The following is a 13,470-nucleotide window of genomic DNA, read 5'->3' on the forward strand; positions in this document are numbered from 1 at the left end:
GACAGTTCTGCTACCTGATTTTTCCCCCCTGGTAGTCATAACCATTTGTCACTAGATTGGTGGTGGTTTAAATGTATCCTATCAAAATAACAATATGTAAATAAATTTGATTTAGAAGTTCCAATCCATTCTCGCTGTAACTGTGGGTGCTTTTAGATCTCTGGGTTTTAATCCTGAAAATACCCTATTTACCCACAATACAAGATGGCTCTGAATTTAAGACAAGCCCCTTTAAAAACAGGTTAAATAGAGGTTATACCTGTGTTTACCCCAAAGGATGAGGACTCTGAATTTAAGATGACTCCCTGATTTCTAACGTCAAAGAACTTGGAAAGAACCTAGTCTTGGATTCCGGTAAATACAGTATTCCAGAGTTTACTCATGAGGCATGTGATTGTTAAGCATTGACGCTCCCGGGTCTGTGCAGAGTAGACTGGGAACATCTGAGGTCTCCAAAACAGCAAACTTTTGTGAGCAAGCCGAGGCAACTGGGAATGTCTCACCGTCGAAATGAAAGCTGCTAGGGAGGTGGTGTGGAGCGTCAGCAGACGGGTCCAATAATTCAAGGCCTTGGTGGGACGTTTTGGGCCAGGAGGAGCAAGTGTGCACAGACAGGCTGCTCCTCCTCCCTGCTGAGATCCTTTATTCGATAAGTCTGCTTTCCCAGTTCCCGGTTCTCAGACCCCACCAACCAGCCACGTTCTCAAGCTCTGCAGGGAAGGGTGTGGAATCCTGTTGCTGTTCCAGATCGTTGGGTTGTGTCATGATCTGGCAGGCAGTGTTACTCCTGCCCTACAGAATATATTGGCATGGAGAGGTGGAGAAGGGATGGCCTGCAAGCATAGGAGTGGACCCCTCGCAGAGGTGGGCTTTGGGAATCTGCCCCACCCTCTCTGGGCCTTGCCTATGCTGGAGGTGACTGCCGCTGGTGACCTTGTGTGCTCCTCATTTGTGATGGCCTGTCCAGTGGGCAGAATTTGTTGCCTTAAGAGGAATTGGCCCAGCTTGGTGAGCAGCTATGGAGAACCACGAGCTGAGTCAAGCAGCGGAAGGGATTGTCTCTGTGCTTGCTTTGTGTCTGTTTGGAGGCTGTCATTTTCTGGCTGTGATCTGGAGCTTTCGGAGGTGTCTCGGCGGGGTTCTTCAGTAAGAAAACACATTGATTGGTTGCCCCTGATCTTTACTGCAGTGATGCATCTGCAAGGAAATTTCGGCTCTGCTTCCAGTTGGTGCACCCCGTGAGGGCTGGGCATGTACCTTGGAGCGTGCCCCAAATGACCCCCCTTGCTGCACAGGGCTTTGGAGCCAGGTCTCCAGGGGCTCTTTGGGAGACAAGTCCACAATGGAAAGGTCTGCTTGTGTATCACTGCAAATTTATTGTCTCACCTTTTGTGCTTAAGGCAACTGAGTTCTCTGCGGAGAGAAAGTTTGGAAGCTGAGTGGGAGATGTCCAAGCCAAGGGTGAACGAGAGCCACCGTGCAAGCCACTGTGCAAAGGGGACCAACCTGGCAGGGGAGTCGCTATAATTGAGCGGATGGGTTCAGAGAACCCGCCCCCCCCCCCCGGCTCCATCCCTCCCTATTTTCTCCCTCACTCCGAGGGGCCAGCAAGGAGAGGGCAAACATGGGCCCCTGCTCCCCTAGTTACGCTCCTGCAACCCGGCTTCTGCTTATGAATAAGTGGGTCTTTAGAACAAAACGCTTGCCTGACACTTTTGGTTGAGTGTCTGTCTCCTCGCCTGCCCACGGATGGCCAACCAACCCACAGGGGAGGCTTCGGCAGAGGAGAGGAGATGGATGACCTTGTGGCTGTCGGGCGTGCTTTGGACTGGTGAAATCCGCCATCCCCAGGGCCCCCCTTGCTCCTTGACGTCCTCTCAAGGGCTGTCATGAGGCAATGTTAGGGTTGCCAGGTCCAGGCGGTGAAAAAAGTCAATATCTGTCTCCAAAAAGTCTCCACTTTGCATCAAATTTCTGTATGTTTATTGGTATCATACAGTGTGTGCATCATTTGATGCAAATTGGATAATTTGAGAATAAATACAGTTCCCCACCGCTGTGAAGCTGATGACCCGGTGAGCTGTATGTCTGCTCAGTCTGCTCTCTAGGTGCTGAGTTCTCCAGGCCCCCCCCCGGCTCCTTAACGGGCAATCCATTTCCTGGTTAGGCTGACCGCACACACATGGTCCTCTGTCCTCCCCCACCATGGGTTACCCAGCCTGCTCCCCGCAGCCAGGCCAGCAAATTCACCTCTTACTAGCCCCTCCTAGTAAGAAGCCCCTAGAAACAGGCTCTTGATCCCACTGAAACAAGTAGGAACAAACTGTTAAGGTTTGGCTAATTTTGGATAAGATCTGTTTTGTAATGCATGAAGTGTTTCCATGCTGATGGATGGTGGTGGCTTTGAAGCTTTAGGCAGTTATTGGTTGAGCTGCTTTGATGTCACAGAAGGTTGGGCCTTCTGATGATTTCTGGCTGCCATGGCTGAACTGTTCTGGTCCTGCAGAGGGGCAGTGTAGAAGAACACAGAAGCCTAGGGAAGAGGGAAGGGTCTGGAGGTATATGGGGAAGAGGAGAGGCCAGGAGTGGGAGTTGGGTGACTCAAACAGCAGAGTGACCCAGCAGAGAGGCATGCAGGGCCAGGAGAAAGGCCCACCAGTAATCCCAGACTTCAGAAAAACCTTCAGTAATCCATGCAGTAATCCTGAATTGGTTTGCACTGCCAGCCCTGTCTCTTGCATGGTTTGCCTGATGGATGTTGCCTTTTAGTTGCCAGATAGTGCCCTGTCACTTATCAGGGACCCTGTTAAAAACTCAGGTTGCATAGGTCTCCCGAGGAACGTCGGAACGTTTTTGTATTTTTCACATGAAAGCATTTGAGGCCCGTGAGAAACTTGCAACTCTGATTCCTATGGAGCAGACCTCCAAGAAGCTTTGCAGTTTTAAAAAAGCTATATATTTTTATGTTTTCTCCACGATGCTCCAGCCTCCGCCTTTTCCCGCATCACTCTTCACCGCAGGGAAAATGAGGGACTTTTGGGGGCAGATGTGTTTCATTTGCACTACCATAATGCCCCTAAAAATCCTTATTGCTCTTGCAGTATTCTTCTGTGCGGCTGGATGGGGTGTGCCGGTCCCTTCTCGAAGACAGGGGCTGATGGTATGTAGTGCGGCTACATTTTGGAAACACACCGGGCCCCCTTCAAGGGCTTACCTCTGGTTTGCTGTGACCCCTGCTGAGGAGCTGCTGAGGAATCTGCACAGCCACCAGCGTCACCACCTGTTGATCAGCAAGTTTCCTTAGCTGTAAATCCCAGGAACCCCATCAGGGCCTGTGTGGGCCTCCAAGGAGTCCCCTAGGGGTGGGGTGCATTTCCCCAAAGATGGGAGCAAAAGCTTAAAAACATGAGCTTCTCCTTGATTCCTTCATTCGTTCGTTTATATTTTATTTGGACATGGAAGTTCAGGTGGGCCGTCCCAACACATCTGATACTTCTTAGTTATCTAGGTATTGTCCCTTGAAAGTAAACTCCAGAGTTGGTGATGATTCATTAACACCATTTATTTATTATATGGCATTTTTTGTCCTGGGATCCCTGGGTGGTGAACAACAACTCAATGAGCAACAAGCTAAGTAAAGCAGCAATGATGATGATGATGATGATGATGATGAATAAGTGGTTCTAGTAAGAACTAATCTGCCTATTTTCCTTTCACTATCCCTACAACTGGACTAATTTTGGTCCAAATCGGTTGGGCAGTTCACAAGTTAGCCCACTTGGGCCTCAAATGTTCATGCGTCCGCCATCTTGAATTGGGGTGGATAACATGATGTGACCACCGTGTGACTGTGGATGATGAGAGTTGTAGTCCAACAATGGCTAGAGAGCCTCTGGTTGGCCACCCCCGAGCTAAGAGATCAACGGATCTTCTGCCCTACACACTGCCAAGCCGCCCCCCCCCCGCCCAGCCCCACAGCGAGCGGCTGCAGGGTCTGGATAGCAACATGTCCTGATCACGCCCTGGAATGGGAGGAGGAAAGGGAGCCATGGAGCCCACTGATAATGAGGCTGGTGGCAGATGCTCGTCCGACAAGCTGCCTGTTGGAGCAGCCCTTTCCTTCTTGCCCCACTCTGGAACCGCAGGGCTCAGTGGTGCTGGGTTGCCTCTGTGTGTGGGGGTAGCTTTTAGGATGAAAAAACCAGCAAGGAGATCCTGTTAAAGGAGTGAATGGTGGCTGGGGGGAGAGAGAGAGAGAGTAGGAATGGGGAGACAGCTAAGGCGGGGGACATGACAGATTGAGAAAACCATGCATGGGGTGGAGAAATTGAGAGACAGACAGAGAGAGGTTTTTCTCTTCTGCTTCCAGAAGAGTAGAACTTGGAAAGGAAATTGAGTGGCCGGAGATTCTGGACAGACAAAAGCTAGTCCCCCTTCACTCCTGCATGCAATTATTTTGTGGAACTCACTGCCACAAGGCATGGTGATGGCTGTGGGCTTAGATGCTTTAAGATGAATCCAGTTGACAGAGGAGAAGGGAAAGAGGTCTGTCTGCAACAGGCCTGCTCAGCCTTGTGCAACCCCCACCCCGCTGTTTCTGGATTACAACTCCCATAATCCCCAGCCACAGTGGCCAATACAGGGATTCTGGGAGTTGTAGGCCAACATCTGCAGGAGGGCCGAAGTTGAGCAGATTCTGATTCTGTTTTATATATGAGGAGGGCACTGAGGACTAGGAGCCCACAATCCGGGGTTGCCCACTTGCCAATAAAATCCCAGTACTGGCCCATGAGTTACTCATTCAGTCCTTTCCTCTGAAGCATTGAAATGTGGAATTTGTTGCCACCAAGTGTAGTGGATTCATGAAGGACGAGGAGAAGTCGATCAGTGGCTATGTGGAACCTCCCTGTTCAGAGGCAGTCTACCACTGAATATGGATGCTGATAGGGGCAGAGAGCAAGCAAGCAAGGGCTTTTGCCTTTGTGACCCATGAGTCGACTTCCAATTGGGCCATCTGTCCCGCTGTGAGAGGTTTGATCCTGCAGGGCTCTTCCTAGGTTTCTGTTTCAGTGGTGATAGAGCAAGGGTTCTTCGTTCACTGAGTGACTCAGAATTCATCAGATGTTCTATATTCTGCCAGGAAACCAGCTTTTGCTGTCCCTACCCCATTTTTGAATTATTATTATTTTTAACAGCCGGGGTGTGGCTTCAGATATTCAAGACTTGCTGAGCCGAACAATATTTGACTTGGCCGGTCAACCACATTTCCCCCAAATCCTCTCTATTATTCTAAACCCAAGTTGTCATTTCAAGGCAAGAGTACATTAATCTTGCGAAGGGTTGTTAAAATATTTGACTTAGTGCTACAGTTATATATAGAGCCGGTTTTCAGCTGTGCTGTAAGCTTGGCCATGCAGCCGTGAGTCTTTATTAAGGGAGGCGTCTGTCGTGAAGAATGGCAAGGAAAACCCCAGAGGGGATGGATTTGGGGGTGTCATTCTGGGTGGTGGGCGGGAGGACAAACACAAGACCAGAATTGGCCTTGTGGTAGCAAGCATGAACTGTTCCCTTTGCTAAGCAGGGTCCACCCTGGTTTGCATTTGAATGGGAGACAGCATGTGTGAGCGCTGTAGGATATTCCCCTTAGGGGGAGGGGCTGCTCTGGGAAGAGCCTGCTTGCATGCATAAGGTTCCAAGCCTCCCCCCTCCCTCACCTTGGCATCTCCAAGATAGATGAGAGAGAGACTCCTGCCTGCAAGCTTGGAGAAGCTGCTGCCAGTCCGTGTAGACAGTACTCAGCTAGCTGGACCAAGGGTCTGACTCCGTATGTGGCAGCTCCTTATGACCGGTGGGGTGGGGGGAGAAACGGGACAGGGTGGTCATCATATTGTTGGGAAGTTCTCCTGCATGAGCTCTGTGAAACAAACCTTCAGTGGATCTCCTTATCATTCTCAAAAGAAGGAAAGGAGCTCAAAGACGGGGTTTTGAGAAACAGATTCTCTGTAAATTTATTGCTTCCCTATAAAAATACTCTGAATGCTTTGTTAATCCCGGTAAAGCACCAGTGAGGTTGTGAGAAGAAAGGAAGGGAAATGGAAATCGCCAGATGGATGGAAATGCACAGCATAGCACAGGAGGATGAATTCCTTCCAAGAAAAAGAGAAAGCAAACCCATGTGCTTCCGCCCCCCTGCCCTCGATTGTCTGGAAATTGGAGAAGCAAGTCCCTGTTATCTGCTGCCATATGTAGTAATGCAGCTCCATTGCTATCAAGTGGGCAGGAGGAGGACAGACCACATCCACGGTGGCGGGGGGGGGGATGATAGAGGTTGCCACAGATTTGCTCTTATCCCTGCTCTCTGCCCCCCACCCCGACTAACCTATATGATTTGGCAGAACATGTTTTAATTAAAGCAAAAACCACCATAATGGCAACAGTTCCCTCAGTTTGTTTTTTTGTTTTGAAATGTAATGTTTAAATTGTTTGGTTAAAACTATTTTTTTTAAAAAAATGATTTTAAAATTTTGTTTTTATTGAGTTTTGTTTATTGTTTTAAGTTGTGTGCAACACCTTGAGATTTAGGTGCTGGGCAGTTTATAAATATAATAAATAAATATTTAGCTGTCACTGGGATCCATCTCCACCACTAAGCAGAATGTGCAGGTTCCTTGTGAAGCAGAAGAGAAACGTGGTCCTCTTTATATTAGCTAAACTGTTCTTAAAAAAGCAGTTTTCTTTTCCCCCTCCCCCCTTGTTCTTTTTGCATAACATCCACCCTGCAGAAGAGTTCTGGATTGCTCAGAAGCTTGCTCGATAAAGCTCCAGCTCTTCCGGGGCTGAGAAAAGTATACCACTCCTGCCTGCAGCCAGCATGCTGCGAGGGGTTAATTTTCCACTGTCTGTTTGTCTAACAGACAGTGGCGCTTGGATGAATGGGACCATTTGACTGGCGAAATGGAGATTTTCAATCAAATGGTTTTAATCATTAACTGAAGTGGACTGTGCTATCCCACCGCGAGGCCAGGGAGGGAGGCAGGGCCGTGTGGGAATTGCTGTCTGGATGGAAACCACAAATGCCCGAGACCTGCTCTCTGGAAGCCCCTGAAACCCACGGGGGGATTGTTCAGCAGGGAGAGGCTCTGAAGGAACCCAAATTGCAGGGTGCGATTTGCCAGATAAAAATGGCAACAGAGGACTATTACGGCACTGAAAGTGGGGAACATCATGACCAGTATTCCCTGCAATGGAGATCCCCAGAGGTTGTTGACTACACCTCCCATGAGCCTCTTTTGTACAGGCTTCGCTTGCCCCAAAATGTATCCCATCTAAACCCCTCTCCCTGGCACCACCGTCACATCCACTCATTGAGACCCCTCAGCTTTGCCTCTCTCGCTCTCCCTGCGCGTGGCACAGGTCGCACTTCCGAGAACGCTAGCCTGCGGGTCCCGGACTTCAGTGAGCAGCCTAAATTGGGCTTCCAGGACCTCCTGACTGCATTTCCCAATATCGTTGGTGCCGACGTGCTCTGCGACAACTGGCTCCTCCGCAGCACTACCTAACAGCCTATCTAGATGCCGCGTGACGTCCGCAACCTTTGCACCAGTCAGGCAAGGCACTGTGCAGTCCTACGTGTGGGTCACAACCCCATCTCTCTGTGCCCCAGTGATTGGATCACCCACGACTAGGAGGCCCCCAACCCCCAGAGGAGTGCCCTTTGTGTGAGAGGATATGGGCACATCGCCCAAGGAAGGGGTCCCGTCTAAGAGAGCATGCCCCTCTTCCTCAAACTGTCGTCCTCCTCAGGGCCTCATTCAGAGACTTTCATTCTCCACGACAGCAGAGAAGCTGTCAGCCTGGGAGTGGGATGCCTCTACCACTCCCTGAGGGTCTCTCCGACATGCCTCTCCCAGCTTCTCCAGGTCAGCCAGCTTGGCTTTGAGGGAACAAACTTGTTCCCTGAGAGCCAGGAGCTCCTTGCACCGAGCGCACACCCACAACTTCTGCCCCTCAGGCAGATAGTCTTACATGCGACACATGCTGGCATTCTACATTCATAACTAGTCTTATTGGCTATTTAGAATATGTAGAGCTTGTTTACTTGAAAGCTACGTCTTAGCTGCAGTTGTCAGCTAATTAGAGGTTTCAAGCTCCGTCCAAGAAAATTACAAAAGTGGGGTAGTACTCACCTTCTCCTTGTGCTGGGTGTGTTACCTTTGTGGTAAAGGGGGACTGCTTGCGTGCCTCCTGCACACTTCCCAGGTGGTTGGATTTACTGTGGCAGGAAGTGCCCAATGCTAAGCCATTTGGGGCAATGCGCCAAAGTGCTACTTTTTAAGGACACCTATAATGCGCAGTAGCTGGGATCATCAGAAGCCAAGCTGAATAATGCCATTGCCTGGATGGACAGCACCTTCATGCACGGTTGCCTCGTATAAATGGTACAAAATGAAGAAATGGCTCCCTCATATGAGAAAAGCTGTGTTCAATTGCCCCAGTCAGCACATACTTCAGTTGAAGGTTTTAGGTGAGGAAGAGCCTGTAAAGAAAGCTTGTGGGCATGTGAAGAACTCCAGGGAGTTCTTCACACATCAGGCTTTGCCACAAGTTTTCTGCGAGGCTTTACTGCAAATTCAAAGTTGCCCCCAAAATCCAACACAAAAAATGGATTTTTAAAATCCTGTATATAAAATCGGGCTAGACTCTTAACACGTGATGAAAAACCCAAATTGTGTGTGGAGTGCTCCCCGATCGCTCACAGGGACTTCGGGGTAAATCTGGCCAATATGTGTGGGAAGGCAAAGGCTTTTTGGGATATGATATATAATGAGTTGAAGAAATTTTTTTAAATGACATTTCCTAAGAGGCCAGAATCCTTCCTGCTGGGAATAACCCAAGGAGAGTTTTCCAGAAGAAATTTAACATTTTTTAAATGTATGCAACCACAGCGGTTGGAGAGTAAATGCACAGAAATGGAAAGACACTAAAATGCTCTCGAAAGAAGATGGGTTAATAAAAATGTTGGAAGATGCTGAGATGGCAAAGCTTACAGCACGTATAAGAGAGGAAAATTTGGAATCTTTCAAAGATTTCCACACAGACCCTTCTTTTCTGCCAGAGCTTTGCCCACCCCATGGGGTTGCCCTCCCACTTCAGTTAATGATTAAAACCACCCAGTCAATTAAAGCTATTCAGTCTCACTTCCACCAGTATCAGCAAGTGGGGTCAAGATGCTAGAGAAGTGGTCAAGGAAATGGAAGCTCCTTCCTCATCAATTTATCCATGCTTGATGTATTCCCCCACCCGCCAAATGTTTTGTTGTGGGTTATGGGCAGTGTTCCCTCCAACAGGGATTCCCAGATGTTGTTGACTACAACTCCCAGAATCCCCACGCAAAAGCCATTGCAGCTGGGGATGCTGGGAGTTGCAGTCAACAACCTCTGGGAATCCCTGTTAGAGGGAAGACAGGTTATGTATGGGTGATCTCCACCACTCTGCATTCCAATCTAGGGGGAAAGTGTTCAAACACACCGCTGTGGTGCCTAAGCCAACTTTTCCTGGCTTAAGAGCAGCACGCTCCAGTTCTTTCCATCCACCCTGAAACCTGCCACTTGGCAGAGGTCCGCTCTGCTGCTGAGCACAGCAACCTCCCCTTCCCACACCTGGAGCGAGCCTCGTAAAAGGAGCCTCATGCAGGCAGAAATGGGAGCAAGCTGGTGGGAGATGAGTCGGGGCTTGGCCCGCTGCTGCCGTGCCAGGGGCGCACCCCTCTGCTGCAGACGATAAACAAGGGAGTGATTCTCCCAGTCAGGTGAAGCAGGTCCGATTTCTCTCCTGGGAAAGCTGCCTGCTGGGAACCGCCGAGCGCCAGGCCCTTGTCGAGACGCAGCTCTGGGGGATGCTGAAAACGATCACCTGCCTTGCAGCGTGCCCCAACATGCCCCTCGCTGCTTTTATGGCCTGCAAGGCAGTCCAGATGCTGAGAGTGAAGTTTCTTTCTGCGAAAAGCCAGGCTGCCCCAGAACGCTGCAGAGAGCCCTTTGGGCAGTTCTGCAGCGGCTTCTGCCTTCAGACAGGGAGTTTCCCTCGGCCTTCTTGCTGCCCTTCTAAGGGAATAAAAAAGCAAGGAGAATGCCGTGTGTGTGTGTTGATCTTTGTTGGATCAGAGCAACTGTCCACCCAACCCCATTTGCAACGGTGGCCTCTCTTCTCATGTTGCAAGGACTGGGAAAGGTCCAGAAGAGGGCAACCAGGATGATCAGGGTCCCGGAGCAGCTTCCTTATGAGGCTAGGCTACAGCAGCTGGGGCATTTTAGAGTGGAAAAGAGGTGACTCCAAGGAGACCTGATTGAGGTGTATAGAATTATGCATAGAGAGAGGGAACAGAGAAAAATTCCTCCCTCTCTCACAACACTAGAATCAGGGGCCCTCCTATGAAACAAGGTCGGGAAATTTAGGACCAACAAAAGGTAGTTGCACACAATGACTTAATTATCCACACATAATTAATCTGTGGAATTCTCTGCCATGGGATGTGGTGATGGCTTTCAAAGGTGGTCAGACAAATTCATGGAGGACAGTCACAGGTCTGTCAATGGCTACTAGTCTGGTGGCTATAGGCCACCTCCAGCCAGCCTCAGAGGCAAGCTGCCTCTCAATACCAGTGCAAGGGTGCAACCGCAGAATCTCTCCATGCTCTCAGCTCTTGCCTGTGGGCTTTTCAAGGGCATCTGGTGGGCCACTGTGTGAAACAGGATGTTGGACTAGATGGGCCTTCTTGGGCCTGATCCAGCCGGGCTGTTCTTATGTTCTTATGACTTAGAATGCAGACAGAGAGAGAGAGAGAGAGACTGTCTCTGACCATCGAGGATTCATTTTTAACGTTCATGGTTAGAAGCTGCAGATAAGGCCTGTCCACAGTGATTCTATCTATAAAATATTCTTATTGTTTCCCAGCAGTTTCTTGAAAATCCATCACAGAACGGAAAACTGATACTGACCTGAGAGCATTTCCTTCCTGCTCGTCATTCTGGGCAGCAGTACAGATCAGTCACTATACAAAGCACTACTTGATTTCTGAATTAAGAAAAAATAGCCTTATTCTCAGCTTGCAATCGAAGACTGGAACATAGGAAGCTGCTGTATACTGAGTCAGGCCGTTGATCCATCTAGCTCAGTACTGTCTACACAGACTGGCGGCAGCTTTTCCAAGGTTGCAGGCAGGAATCTCTCTCCGCCCTATCTTGGAGAAGTCAGGGAGGGAACCTGGAACCTAGATGCTCTTCCCAGAGCGGCTCCATCCCCTAAGGGGAATATCTTCCAGTGCTCACACTTCTAGCCTCCCATTCATATGCAACCAGGGCAGACCCTGCATAGCTAAGGGGACAAGTCATGCTTGCTAGGTTACAGTGTTGAAGTAGAACCAGAGAGACCTGGATTCTAATCCACACAGCCATGAAGCTCGGTAGCTGACCTGATTTGGGGCCAGTTGTGTTCTTTTAGCCCAACTTACCTTACAGGGTTGTTGTTAGGATAGCTGGAGTGTACAGGGATGAGCAGCTTTTACACCAGCCTGAACATCCATCCATGGTGGATGATGGATCCATCCATCCATCCAGGAAGTGTGAGGGAAAGTGTCATTAAAACCTCGTCAAAATACTAACCAGAAGTAGCACAGGAAACACAAGCCGTAGCTCATGTCAGGTCCTTGGTCCATCTAGCTCAGTATTTCCTACAGTGACTCGCAGCAGCTCTTCACTGAGCTCTGACCACATGCCCCAAAGCCTCTTAGGTTATGAACCCTGCCACACTACTCACAAGCTACAGAACCAGCTTGTGGGCATTTACACTCCCCCAATTGAAAAGGGGATTAGACAGATTTATGGCGGAAGAGAGCTATCAATGGCTCGTAGCCATGTCTACATTAAATGGGACCTCCATGTCCAGAGGTAATCTATCTCTGAATAGCAGTGGCTGCTGGGGAACAACAGCAGAAGAGCGGGAGCTTGCCTTTCCACCCTGCTTTGAGCTTTCCAGAGGCACATGGCTGGCCACTGTGGGGAGCAAGAGGCAGGATTTCGGGACTGGCAAAGCTGGTACAGCAGCCTCTTCTTCTGTCCTTTCCAGTCAGACCAAATATACTGTACACTTAGAATTACGCATTCAAGATTGGATGGTTCCGGTGTGTCCCAGGAGTCTCTCAATTCCTTGGAGGGCTTTGGGGTTGGCAAGCTGGACTTTTGGTTTTGTTTCGGTCTGGAGCAGGGATTCTCAACGTTGGGTCCCCAGATGTTACTGGACTTCAATTCCCATAACCCCCAGCCCCAGCGGCCTTCTGTTGGGGATTATGGGAGTTGAAGTCCAATAACATCTGGGAACCCAACGTTGAGAATCCCTGGTCTGGAGAATGGTGGTGGTGGGGGTTTCCCCAACTGCCTGGCCTCTTCATTATGAAGCCACAATCACAGGGAGTCCTGGCAAGGAAGACTGTGGTGCTCCCATTAGGAGGAAGACAAGGGCAGATGTGGTCCTCGCCTGGTCTGTACAAGGACGCTTCTGTCTTGGCTTAAGATGTAGCCTTTGTAGCAAAGAGACGGGCTGCTTGTGGCAGGACCACCCCACTGCCAGCAGCCAAAACATCTGTTGTTCTGGCAACCTTCTAAAGCCAGCAAGAAGCCCGAAAACACTGGAGCAGCAGAAGCAAAGCTGATGTTTATTCTGTAGCTCCAGGGGGGGAAAGCAGCCAACAGAGTGGGCTTTGTTATCTTCCATGGGACTTGGAGCATGGCATCCTGCAAGGGTAAACAAGAGTTTCCCGAGAATCGCATTGTTGGGGGTTGACAAGGAAAGAGCTGGCTTGCAGCAGGAGAGCAGACTCCGGTAAGGAAGCTCCCTGCTTTGCAGGACAGTTTGGCTTGATACTATAGAACACTCAGTGGCTAGGAGCCATGAATACACTTGCTGGTTCTGGGAAAAGAGCAAGGAACAACTTCCTTAGCTGCAAGACAGTGGGTGGTGACAAGGCCTTTCCCATGGGAGTACCCTGCCTGGGAGCACCAGGGTTTTTTTGTTTGTTTGATGTACCCAATACATTTTAACTCAGTATTTTAACATACCTGGTTTCACAGCTGGTTCTTTTAAAATCATTTAATTTCTTTGGCGTTTTTATCCAGCTTTGCTTTCTTTTCTGCTGCCATCTTGTTTTAGAACTGATTTTATTACGTGTATGCTCTGCTTTTATATTTTCTGTGAACTGCTTCAGGCTTTCTTGCCCTTTTCTGGGGTGGTATGGGGGGAGGAGGTGGGCACATACGTATCAGATAAAGAATACAAGGCTACCTCTCGGGGCTCTTGTGTGGACGACAACATACTTTGACCACTTGAAACATCAGAGAGAGAGAGAGAAAATGCTTAGCATTTATATTCTTGAGCTGAGGTTACTATTCGAGATCAGCAAGCAGTATTTGTATATCG

Source organism: Hemicordylus capensis, chromosome 13 (assembly GCF_027244095.1).
Source record: "Hemicordylus capensis ecotype Gifberg chromosome 13, rHemCap1.1.pri, whole genome shotgun sequence".
In the NCBI taxonomy this organism is placed as follows: Eukaryota; Metazoa; Chordata; class Lepidosauria; order Squamata; family Cordylidae; genus Hemicordylus; species Hemicordylus capensis.